The 11230-nt window shown below is 39.6% G+C and overlaps 1 non-coding gene across 1 annotated transcript; it reads right to left on the bottom strand.

Annotated features, from left to right (window-relative positions):
- Positions 1–10250: 10250 nt before the first annotated feature.
- On the bottom strand, positions 10251–10324 carry trnat-agu (transfer RNA threonine (anticodon AGU)). Its single transcript has one exon. It is a non-coding gene; the product is annotated as a tRNA-Thr (tRNA).
- Positions 10325–11230: the final 906 nt, after the last annotated feature.

Genomic DNA, 11230 nt, shown 5'->3' with positions numbered 1-11230 from the left:
ATTACAGCATTTCCAGGAAATAATTTCAAGGTTGAAGGACAAGCTCTGGAGTGGTTGGTTCACTGACCATTTCCAAAAAAGAAACTAAGTAAGTATATTAAAGTGCATATTTTGAAGATATTCATTTTCTTGTACCTTGGAACTAATGTAAAAATTATATTCGTGTTAATGTCTTGAAAATAGCATTTCTCATTCTCATCAGCAAGGATATAAGGAAGGGATATGGGACTGCTAAAAAGATACATGATTTTCAGAAGAGTATAGAAGGCAGATAACTATCCCACTCAATTGTTACTGCAAAGAAATGCAACAGTGTAAACAAAAAGGTGAACCATTCTTGAAACTTATTGATAGAATCTGAATAGCACGGCATTCCCAAACCAGGCACTGGAGTTTCCTGCAGCGTTAGATGGGTAGTCTCTTGGTAAGAGAGAGATCGACAGAGTACTGGACTTCATGAACGACACCTTTCCAATTCATCGAGAACAGAGCCCACAAGATCTAGAGTCTAGAGAACAATTTCTTACAATATTAGTGGTAGTTTCTGAATGAGTTAAGGACAACATAGTTGTAGAGCTATCTTGCAACTTCTTAAAAGTTGTAAAAGTGATTACCATATTGCCAGTGGTTTATATTTAAAACCTAAAGATTTTAAATTGAATCTTTCTTAAACAAAGGACATTTTTCACAGGAACAGCAGCCTAAATCAGTTGATGACTGTAAATATGACAAGCTTGTGATAAATTGTAAAGTGCAAAACAAAGATGTATTGTTTTGGTTTTGTCTTCAACATCATATTAATAGGCATGTTATTTTTAGAGCAGCTGCCTGCCATTCACCACCAGCCAAGATGCCACGAGGTACATGAAATGACCCAGAAGTACTTAATGATACAGAGAAGAGCATATGGGGGGAAAAAAAAGAAGACAAGAAATATCCATTAACACGTGCATCTAGAAGCCAGAAGACGGGTGATGATCAGCATTTCAAAAGCAGACACTGGAGGTTGAATTCAAGTTTTAACAGTGATTGTCTCTGTTTGGCTTCAACACAAATCATATTAATATGCTCACGTTATTAATTTGTACAAAGTCCCCAATATTCATTACAGGCGACGTTCCCAGGAGTACACACGATCCAGCCAGAACGTGGCTAGCTGACGTGCAGTGGACCTCAGGGAAAGAACTCTTGCCCACACGGATGTCTCTGCTCTGAAAACCACTGGATAAAGTTATATGGCGGTCTGTTCTCAGCTGTTGATTTTGTGAAAAATATTGAATATGAAAGATTGAAGTGTCACTATTCAATGAAGTTCAGACATAAGTATTATGTTGAGAAGCTAGATCTGTTCTACTAATAGCTTTAGTACCTTAATATTGTACTGTTTGCTCTGGTTTTCAGACATCAGTCCAAGATCATTGGTGTGTTAATTGATTTCTGGTAAGATTGGCCCCACGTTTGAGTGTGTGTTTACATTTCTATCTGGCATACTCAAAAGATGGTTTTGTTTCCTTTTCTTAATTGCTCTTGATTACTAGAGTTTATTTGGCATGATACATTTGTGATAAATGCTTTTTCTTTGTGAATAGTCTTATTTTAATCTACATAATGTCAATGAGTTAGTACCTTAAAGAACAAGCAGTAAAAGAAATGACATTTCAGGTTTATTAGCTAAAGTTACTAAGATTCCTTTACAGTGCAGAGACCCATCTTTAATATGCTGTGTGTGCTCATAATGGACTTGAAATTTGTTTTTGTCACAATGTAAAGGTATAATAAATAGATAATATACTCTATTTATCAAGACTTGACTATTTTAATTCCATACTTCCATTGACTGCTTTGGAATGCATTCCTTACAATTTTCCTAAATAATCATGGTCTCACAGTGTAGACCTGGGTGACATAACAGGGGTCAGGGCTGTATTGACTGGAGGTTTGTGTAGACTGGCCATTGTCTATGTGAGACTGTGGGATCACTAGGGGTCCCCCCCCCAACACCTGTAACATTGTCAAGTGGTATAATTACCTACAAAAGCTAAAGTTTCCTCCATTAAGGGGTCACTATTTGTCAGTCACTATCAGTCCGGGACACTCTATGCTAGATTGGACTGTTGTCTTTGGAAGATGGGGTCACAGCTGATGAAATAGACCACAGTGGCAGTCCTGCCTAGCTGTTATATCACTGACAGACTCACCCACACATTGAGAAGAGAGCACTGGTTTCTGTGCAGAAAGCAGAACAACTCACTTTAACTGGTCAATTAGGTCTAATGAGTTTTATTGCCCTTGACATCTAACTTACTCCAGCCCCCCTTGTGGAAACAACCCCTAATTACTGTTCATGAGCTCCTGGCCACACTTGTTCCCAGTGGAACCAACCTGGAGCAGCAGAACACAGGTTTTCTTTTTCTTTAAGTTGTCTGCTGTTGTAAAACAAGTCATCCCTTGGGAATAAAAACTCTCCCTCTAGTCTGGTTGCTATCTCCTTTATTTGCCCCATATTCCCAGGGCAAAGCAGCTGAGTGATCAAAAGCTGAACTGCAAGGAGCTGAATTTCACACTGGGTTACAACAGACCCTGGTGGGAGAATGGGCAGGAGAGGGCCGGTTGTGCTCCTGAACTAGTCCCCTCCTCTCCTACTCTCGTATTTGCATCACAGTCTATAAACTCCAGCCCTATTGCTTTTCTTCCAGTTCATTTTTTTTAATACAGCTCGTGAATTATGTATACTCTTGTGAAGTATCAAGAAAGCACTCTTATCTTTATTCCCGACGGTCTAGCACAGTAACCACAACTCCAATAACTTTAACTAGAGGAAGGAACCCAGCTTCTGCTCAAAAGGAAAAAAAAAACATTGAAATCATAAATCTCCAGCACTGGCTGGAGACTCTGTGTGTCCGTGCTCAGCGGTTATATAGGACAGGACTCAGCGCGCAGCAGGTGCGGCTCATTGCTCTACGCTCCCCGTGCGGAATGCGCGTCTCCTCCTTCCAGACTCATAACACCGCTGCATACTGTACATCCCTCTTAAATCCCAGAAACACAGAAACTCCGGGGTGTTTCTGTGAGTCAGTACTGGGTTTCTCTGTTCGAGGTTACAAGCAGAAACAAAAAAGCGCTGAAAGCAGGAAGTTATTTCTGCTCGTAGGCATAAACGTGTAAAAATAACTTTTCCGATTACTAAACCCCTAATAAAATCCATCTAAGTCTCCCTTTCGTTCCCAATGCACATAACTGAATATAAACCAGTCAAGTTCAGGTACTTTTCTGATGTACAGTATCTGAATAGTTCTGGCGCGGCTGTTGTAACAAAGATACTTACGAACTTTTTTTTCATACGAGCTCTTGCCGTTTTTAAAATGAATATTTTTTTGAATTCGCTAAATCACACGAAACACCAGCATCACTTATCATAAGCATCTGACCAATTACATTCCTAAATGTTAAACCCATTTAGCATTTATTTTTAACTTGTTTTTTTTTAAATTACACACCTGTTAACTTAGTCCGGATCGCGGTCACCGAGGACCACTCCTGTCTCCCCAGATGACACTTATTATTTTTAAGATAAACGCGAGATAAACAACGTTTGTTTGAAACCGCTCCACAAATTTTCTCACATGCACGTATTCTCAAATATCACCACAACAAAATCATAAAGTTTGTTTCCACAGACATGACACTATTATGCAATAAACCAATAAATTAATGAACTAGCAGAATCCCAATAAAAACACCCGATCACCTGGCCAGCCCAGCATGTCAATATCATACATTTTTTCCAACAAAACCGCAAAAGCAAAAACCAGCATATATATATATCCCATGTTTTTACCTTATTCTGGAGCATGATATATATCCAAAATAACCCAGACTAGTTTATCTCAAGAGCTAGAGACTAGTAAACGTTACTGATTACGTAATAAATGTTTGAAGAGCGAGCGCCAGAAATAAGGCGATTTGATTGGTAAAAACCGCTGTCATTCTTTGTATTTTCAGCCATTCAGAGCCCTTAGGGGGTGAGACTTCCTCTAGAAGCTTCAGGCTGCATTTTTAGCTGTCAATCATTGACTCAGAAGGGATAATCAATCAGTTTTTTATCAGTTTCTTATCAGTGCTCCTTTTTTTCACACCAGAAGGCAACTCTGAGGTTTTTTTTTCATTGCATAACAGCAGGTAAAGGCTCTCTTGCAGTGTCTTAAGGTTTTTATAGCAATTGCAATGGTTTTTATTCTTATTATTTTCAATATTTTTATGATTTTTTATTATAGGCGTGAAATTTCATTCCAGGTCCAGTCTTCACAAAACATGATGTAGAATTTTTTCTAATTGATCCATTTGTCCCAAATTTTTATCCAAGCTAGTAGCCACCTAGAACAAGGTTTTCAAATCATTCCCAGGCCCTTGACATGCATATAGTTGAAAACTCTGACCTCTGAAGACCAAAAAAAAATGTTCGCCAGCTGTTTTTTTTGTTTTATTTTCATATGTTTGTCTGCTGAGTGGACACATTAAGAAATATAAGAAATTTGACTATTCACACTCAAAGCCAAGGGGGCTAGCTTCAGTTTAAGACCTGAACCAGGCTCCTGCTATGTTCTGCTGCAGAGATATAACAAATGTTTAAGGGGGAGGAAATTCCAGGTGGACATTGGCTAAATATGTCACTGGTAGTAAAAGGTTAAGTATTCTTGCCATTTTTAGCATATTGTAAGTGGATTTTTTGCAAACATTTTATTTTTTAAATCACATGAAACACAATCAACCCATTGTAACTTCACATTGATAATTCCTGAGCTTTATAACTGTGTATTATTTCTTTTTACCTTGTTTTAATATTTTTTTTATTATTTTTGCATTTTACAGAGCTTTTTAATATATTGTGAGCATTTTAGTGTCATTTTAAAATAGGACTATCAATGCTCCTGACTTTTAAACCTGTATTTATTCTGACATTATTATCTCCACCTGCAGATGAGGGAGGTATTTGATCTTAAATTTGTTGATTTGGGGGGAAAATATACATTCATTTCCTTGTATGTATCACCAGTGGGAAAATTGGCATTTTTGGATGAATTGCAATCTTTACTGCAAGGCCTTCAGACTGATATAGAAATGACTGGAGATTTAAATGACACATTTGATAAATCAGACAGGAACAGCATAACATCTAAAATGGCAGAACCCTCTAAAGTACTGAAAAAATTCCGGCACATTCATAATAAATACAATTTATTTAATTTAAAGCATAAAATTTGCTTTAAAAAGAAAACCACAATTTGTACGATATCATATTTCAATATCGACGTTCAGATGAAGAATTTGAGAATTTGAATATCAATGGAGAGTACATTGATTTTGGGACAATGTTTGCATCTGAATAATCCTTCCTCCTGGAAAGAAGGAAAAAAAAGTTTTGAGTCTCAGTCTTCAGGATCCCCCCCAAAAAACGTGCAAATTTGTTTCCGGTGTATTTTGGATAAAGATATAACTCTCATAGAAGATACATTTTATCACTTGAATGCAGTCGATACTTTCGACTTTTTATATGATGATAGGACCTACATTTAGGGCTCAGTACTGATAACACTGCTGCTATTGATGGAGTAGAAATAAGTGATGTACTGGCAGTTTTTTTTTTCTGAGGCAAGAAGTCCTAGAACACCTCCTATAAAAATAATAAGATTCAGAGCAAGAAATATTTTTCCGCCTCACCTAATGCTATTGCATTAACGAGGCTGAAGTTGGCTTCTTATTCGCCAGCTGCTGCTTTGCGTTTTTCGTTCAATCTTAAATGCTGCTGTTGTGATGTTATGTCGTCTTTCGCCTGAAGATGGCTCTCTACAGTCATTTTTAAAAATACTTATCCGGATGTATTACTGTACATTTCCTTAGTAAAGGGGAATATGTAAGTAGAGACTGTCCAAATTGCATTTTTGTATGAAACACATTTCAGAAACACAACTCACAATAAAACAAACTGGCATGTTATACCACGAGTAAATAAGACAAAGGCAAAACGTAAATTCACTGGCACTTTCTGCATATTTTCCACGACCTTGCCTTCTGATCATAAAAAGTCTCAAACTCTTGCATTTTACAAGAAATTTTAATATAGCAGTTTTAAATGGGACATTTAGAACATGGCATATGAGACTATATGGTTATTGAGGATGAGCAGAGGGTGATCGAACCTACCTCCTGGTTATAAAAATGTCTAAAAATTCTGACACAGATGTGTGAGAGACAATGGAAAAGACTATCAAAATCCTGAACTTCAGGACATTGTACTGTACCGTTTTTTAAATACGACCCTCTGAACATGGCATGAGAGAATACATTGTCAAATGGTAAATGCAATGTTTGCTATATTGCTAGGGCCCTCCCTCCTGATTTTAAAATCGTCTCATATTTCTGACATCAAGGTGTGAGACACAATATAACAGACTGTCAAAATCCTGAACTTCAGGACATTTTATGATACCATTTTAAAAATATGACCCTCTGAGCATGGCATGTGAGAAAATGGCATGTGAGAATGCATTGGGAAAAGGTGAATGCAATTTCTGCTGAATTGCTATGGCCCTCCCTCCTGATTACAAACTCGTCTCACAATTCTGACACTGAGGTGTGAGACACAATGTAACAGACACTATTAAATTGTGAAGTACAAGAGATTATACTGTTACGTTTTTTTTTAATATTGACCCTCTGGCATGTGAGGACTTGTAGTCAACAAAATAGCACACATTCTGCCAATTTGCTTTGTCCCTCCTTCCTCGTTACCAAAACATCTTAGTATACCGACACTAAGGTAAATGTCTCTAAATCCAGAAGTTAAGTTGTCAAAGTATATCGGAGTCAACCGATATTGATCAGGTTCTGCTGATGCCGAGCCCGCAGCCTTCACCATAAGGTCCAATTCCCCAAGCCTACTGACCTTATATGTCCATCCCTTCTCGTCAAAATTCGTATTTTCACAGGGTACCCTTCAGAAATTGCAGTATAGAATGAAAAAACTCCAATAGATCTCGGCCGCTGTTGGCGATTTTCCTTTAAAAACAAATGATTCTCCAGAAATTTTACGGAGTGTATCACTTACACCGAGACCGAGAAGTGTTAAGCTGTACATGAGTCTTTGTGGCTCGGTTGTTAACCAAAAGGGTGGTGGTTTGAGACCATCCAGGGATGCTATGAGCCTTTTAATGAACACACCCTCTTCACTTCATTTCTCCACGGCCAGTCTTGTACCGCAATCAAATACAGAGCCCGTAGGGGGCAGTAAGCCCGCATATATAGCTCACTGTGTATATAATGAAGAAGCGGAGGTTAGTTTCTCATCTGCATGTTGCAGAGCCTTACGCAACTCGTACCAACAGCTGGGGTTTGATCCCTGCACGGGCTATTAGTTGAAAGACCATTGTAAATGATGTGTAACAGCTTTATCCAGCTGGCTTTTATGTTTCATACTAAATTGCTATCTTGAAACCAAAATAATTAGAAATATGGAACACAACCGTTGTTCCCCAAGAAGGAAAGCTGTTTTACACTGACGTCACTCCTTTTTATTTAATCCAGATTTTAAAGACAACTCCGCCCTCAAAGGAAATCAAAGGAAAATGTTGTATTAGCACGAGCTGCACAGGCTCTGAATCAGACCATTTCAATTAGTCTGATCAGTGCAGGACAAGTTAATGTAGAATTATTGCTTTGTCTATCTCTTTTTTGTATATAAATGAATGTCTCTGAAAACTTAATGTTAGTTTTTAATTTAGTTTTAGTTTTACGATGTAGGTCATGCGTTGACATATGCACAAACACACGAAATGTCTCATTCCTGATTCAGCTCATGCTCCATAGGAGAGAAAAGATTCCTCCTGTTTCTCGTACAACCATATCAGAACAGAAGCCCGTGTCACCCAGCTCTGATTCAAGATTGAGTCGCATCTTCAACATTTTGTTTTTGTTTCTGATCATTATTTTCTTTAGTTATGATCAATATTGAACTTTTTCTAAATGAAACAAAAATAATCAAACATGCAGGTAGAATTTTTTAAAAGTATTAGGAGTTGAAAGGGCGCTCCTTCGGAATAGTCGTCAGAAAATGTGAGAAAAGGAAGGTTACGTAAACTCTCACACACAGCATTAAAGATTGGAATCTGATCATAAAAAACTAGCTGTCTCCCCGTCGGTAATCAAACCCCAGTTTCCCGCGTGACAGGCAGGGACACAAACAACTTTACTAACTAGGAGCGCTTGCTAGCTATTAGGAGGCATTTACTCTTAAGTATGTTACTGTTTTGGGTTTCGACTTTAATTTTCCCTATACCAGTTTTTTACAAAAGTAAAGGCACACGGCACATGTGTGGCACATCACGTCCGTGTTTAGTGACAACTACCTCAGAGATTGTAAGCTGGGTAGTTTCAGATCACTTTTTTTAAAGGTTCAAGCAAACCCGAATACCTTTGCAAGAGACATTTCAGAATCGCAGTCAAATCCAGTACGATTGCTGGATCCTTCGAATTCGACTGAACTATAGCACAGATCTGCAGTCCACGATTAGAATACTGTAGCTGTGTTGTATAAGCTATACCACCCAAAATAGTTCTAAAACAGGAGATGCATCCTTGTTTAAGAATGTGGTATAAAGTGAAATGGTCTGGGAAGAGTCCTACGTTTGAACAGTTCAAAATAGACGTAAAGGGGTATTTACGGACTCTTTCGAAATGTAAGAACAAGCTGTGCGGACCTTATCTTTATTTACCTTGTGTAATCGTTTTTCATAAAGTGTAATTGTATTATAGCATGTGCCCCTGACGATTTTCTTGATACGTTATATGTGCTCTTGTTTGTATTGTATGTAGTTTTGTTGTTCAAATAAAACGTAAAAGACACAACTTTCCGGATGCGGCTGCTGTAAAAATAAAATGACATCAAGGGTGCTGTACGCAAAGGTCTGAAACCTGCTCCACAGCAGATCTTTATCCAGAGGTGTTAAAGAAGTCGAGATCTCGCCATGAGAGGGGAAGCATCTCAGAAAAAGCAGGTGCAGTCGGTTCCACGGTCATAACGCCACTAAGTCGGGCGACAAGAGCAAAACCCACCCGACCTCCTCCGAGCAAGTAATGAGACAAAGAGACAATGCACAGCGGGTAGCGTGGCCGAGCGGTCTAAGTCGATGGATTAAAGCTCTAGTCTCTTCGGGGGCGTGGGTTTGAATCCCACCGCTGCCAGGTGCTTCTGTCGGGACCCCCTTTCAGCTGACTTCAGACGAAAGGGAGGGAACCGCTTTTTGGCAGTCTCTCGAGAAACTAAGCAAAGTGTTTAAAGATACTTTCTCAGCTTGACATCAAGGCACAAAACAAAAACCTTCTTGCGTCCTCTCAACCCAAAAGCGCTTTGCCACTTTTTGCGTTATGCAGGGAACGACATCTGCCCAGATCACTTTTGTGTCAATGCAAATCGTAGTGTGCCCTCCGTTTTAATGTTGGCTGTGCTGGCGTGCCGCTTCTGTCTGTGAAACTTGAATGTTCTGCTTCTTCACACCAAATCGTTGGCGGGGGTTGAGCTTGTTAAATCTTTGCGCATAGCGCTCCTTTGGAAGTACTTTGTCCAAGTTCAAAAGCGATCGTGGGATTTACTTCATGCGTTCAAGAAGCATGCCTCGCACGACAGATTTAAATGGGGAATGGAGCCTGCTTCTTGCTGTTTTTCCTGTGGTTGCAGTTACAAAGTTGATCGTGCTTTCACATTCTGTTAACAGTATTCACTGGCTGAGCTTTATCAGTTGGTTCCTAAAGGAATCTCTGCTTCGGTTCCAGAACAGTCATCTGTAGTGTGTTTTTTTCCGTGCCCATGGCAGTCTTTTAGAGCTGGTAGTAATGGCGGCGAAGTTAATTTTTTATCCTCTTTAAAAGAATAAGGATGGGCTGGGGTGAGCTGCATTTACCACTCTTTCAGCTAAACGCCGAACTCGCGAACTGATTACACTGCAGAGCCACAGGCTCCTCGCTTTTCTCCATTCTCTGGGTTAGGGTGAAAAAAAAACACTGCTGGTATTAGCTGGCCTGCTGGGAGTACCTCTTCTTCACTGATAAGCAAGATTTGTGTTTCATCTTTCGCAAGCTGTATAGATTTCTTTCAAAACAAGTTGTTCCAGAAAGGAAACGAACACTTGCATTCACCTGAATTAAAAGGCATGGGATTTGCCCATAAGGATAAATTCTGTACAGTAAGACAGGAAGAAAGGCACCGCTGGGAATCGGACCCAGGATCTCCTGTTTACTAGACAGGCGCTTTAGCCAACTAAGCCACGGCGCCAGCAAAGTGCCATCCTTTGAAAGCCACTTGGACACGTCTCAACTGCTCTGAGACATCTGCGTTCGGGGTGCACCGAGCCTGCTCGCCTTGCAAGTTGCCTCATTTACGTGCGATAGCTCCAGCACTAAGAGAAAGGATGATAAATAGCTTTTATCTGGCACTTTTCATGTCAGAGGATCTCAATCTGCTTTCCGTGTACAAGAGGATGTGCAAATCATGTAGCTAAAGACGTAGACGACAGTGCTCCGCTGAAATCTTGATCTCACAACCCTCGGCATGACTCCGCTGTGTTCTGCTTTAGACAAAGGGGGGAAAAGACTTCTTTCATCACACGTTTTGCACAGTTTACGGTGTTTGCAGTGCTCTTTCTTAAATGAAAACCAGGAATCGGCACCATATGAGGTGAGACTAGATAATATTGGAACAAGTAGCCTCGCCATTCCATGCGTGACGTGAGCAAAGTGTAATTCCTGTCTTTATAGTGTGCTTGTTAGAGACTTAGCTGGCACCCAGAGCGCTTTAAATCCAGGAGTCAGCAGCCCAAGATAAGAGAGCTTCCTTCGTCTACAGATGCAGCCATTCAAAATGCGTGAGGTATTTCGCGGCATACCCCGGTGGGCGTGTCGCAGTTTCACGCGGTATGACGCAGTTTACGTGGTGTCACGTGGTTAACTATCCGGCGTTGCCTTGTAAAACCGCCAGGGGGAGCTTAACCTCTCATGTACAGCATTTGAGCCTTTAATTTTGAACTGTGTATTACAGCACGTTAATCATCAGTCATTAAAATGTTGGTATATTTTATGAAAGCAAGATTGCTCAGTTGGACAAAAGTACACAACCTACCTTTATCAGAAATATTTATGCATCAAAGCCTTTACTGAAGATATTACTAATAGTATTAATAAT

This window comes from Atractosteus spatula, unplaced genomic scaffold (assembly GCF_055471065.1).
Source record: "Atractosteus spatula isolate fAtrSpa1 unplaced genomic scaffold, fAtrSpa1.hap1 Scaffold_55, whole genome shotgun sequence".
Taxonomy (NCBI): domain Eukaryota; kingdom Metazoa; phylum Chordata; class Actinopteri; order Semionotiformes; family Lepisosteidae; genus Atractosteus; species Atractosteus spatula.
The sequence above is the reverse complement of the archived record's forward strand: the minus strand, read 5'-3'. Positions and strand labels throughout refer to the sequence as shown.